The sequence below is a fragment of the Myotis davidii genome, unplaced genomic scaffold (genome assembly GCF_000327345.1).
Source record: "Myotis davidii unplaced genomic scaffold, ASM32734v1 scaffold535, whole genome shotgun sequence".
NCBI classification, from domain to species: domain Eukaryota; kingdom Metazoa; phylum Chordata; class Mammalia; order Chiroptera; family Vespertilionidae; genus Myotis; species Myotis davidii.
In genome coordinates, this window is record NW_006286980.1 from 766475 (window position 1) to 768473 (window position 1999).

The following is a 1999-nucleotide window of genomic DNA, read 5'->3' on the forward strand; positions in this document are numbered from 1 at the left end:
GGGCTCTCTATTATGTTCCCTTGGTTTATTTGACTCTTCCTATGCCAATACCACACTGTCTCATTTTCTATGGCTCTATAAATTCTTGATCTACTTGGTCAGGCAAACTTCCCCCTCCCCCAACTTATTCTTCTTCAAATTTATCTTGGCTGTTCTTGATTCTTTGTGCTTCCATATTAACTTTAAGATTTCCTTTTCAAGTTTCATAAAGTCTCTTTTGAATTTTGATTAGAATTTCATTAAGTTTATAGCATATTTTGGAGGGAAATTGACATCTTTATATCTCTCAAATGTGGTAGTATATGTCTATATTCAAATATTATTTGTTCCTCAAACATATTTTATTTTCCTATTGGAGGTCTTAACCATCATGCTCTGGGTTTATTATTAAGCATTTTTTTAAAGGAAAAAAAAGGCCATATTTCTTTTTTTTTTCCCGTATAAAAAAGGATCCCAACCAATATCAAGGTAAGGAAGGGGAGAACAAGGGACATACTCCTTGGTGTAAGGAAATGGGAGGGCAGGAGAAGGATAAACCCCAAAGGAGGGGAGAAAGGGGAATGTCATTAAGGCAGCCAGCAAGATATTCTCTGTAAAAAGTTGGAGGAAGTGTCTCCACAGCCTCAGATAAAAAGACCCAGAGCGCTTCTCGGTGGGGGGCTCTGCACTCTAGTGTTCAAAGGAAGGTAAATGACAGCTTCTCTTCTCTTGGTTCTGTTTCAGCGACTCCTTTGCTCACTCTGGGTTACCTTCTTCCTTTTGTAGATAAGAGTGCTGCAGGGCTCAGAAGGCCGAGATTCGCTTGTGTGGGTTAAAAGTCAGCATCTCCTTTAGCATCTGTGCTCCAAACTTCTCCATCTCCGGTATCACAGACTGCACTGGGCAGGGCCCTCTGGGCGGGAAAGGCTCCTCGGGGTAGAGACACATCTTGGGGCCAATCTTCCTCTGGAGGCAGCCCAATCAGGTCAAAGATTTTGCCCAATTGGTCAGCCTCAGAGTTTCCACACAAGAGAGGCTTTCGAGGAAACATCTCTACAAAGATACAGCCAACACTCCACAAGTCCTCAGGTGTTGTGTATGTGGACTGCAGAACTTCCAGAGCACGGTACCAGGGTGCAGCAACCACAGGTGTAAGTGCATCTGGTAGCTGTAGATTCTGGGAAGGCCAAAGTCAGCCAGCTTGACTGTCCTACCACTTGCCACCAGAGTATTCTCTGGCTTCAGGTCTTGGTGAACAATGCAATTGGCATGAAGAAAACCCAGGCCTCTTAGAAACTGGCGCATCAGATCCTTGATGGCCTCCACTGGCAAGCCTGGTGGGGGTGCCTTGTCCAGATATGTTCATAGGTCTTGGTCCACATGCTCAAACACCAGGGTCCCTTTGGTCTCCCAGTCAGTTCGGGCGGTGGCACAGACACCCATCAGCTGAACAACATTGAGATGTTCAAAAGCCTCCAGCTGCCTCAGTAAGGCCACCTCATGAACTGTGCTGATGGGAAGGCCCCCTCCAGCACCTCCTCCACTGGGGACTCTCACGCTCTTGAGGGCCACAAAGTGGCCACTGTGTGGATCACGGGCTTTGTACACCGTCCCATAGGCACCAACACCAGTCTCAGCCACTGGCTCATATCAAGGGGTAGCCATTCTCAAATCAGAGAAGACCTTCTCCCCACGCCAGGAACTGTGGGGGTGGACCATTATCCAGGCCCAGGAGCCGGTTTCTGTGGCGCCATACACTAGAGCTCTGTCCGGAGCAGCTGGACCCTATGGGCCTGACCATTAGACCAAGTATTTTGTACATTTTGTTTTCCTAGCTGGTAATTGTTGTTTTGTTGAAATGATAATAATTTTTGTATGCTAATTTGAGTCTGGTAAACCTCTGGAAGTTTCTTACTAGTTCTAGTATCTTGAAAAGCCCTTGGATTTTCTTTGTTTAAAATCACATTGTTTACAAATAAGGACAGTTGTATTGTTTCTTTTTCAAAGTTTATACCACTTA

General features: G+C 45.4%; 1 pseudogene; it reads right to left on the reverse strand.

Moving 5' to 3' along the window:
- Positions 1 to 735: 735 nt before the first annotated feature.
- On the reverse strand, positions 736 to 1644 carry LOC102752924 (annotated as a pseudogene).
- Positions 1645 to 1999: the final 355 nt, after the last annotated feature.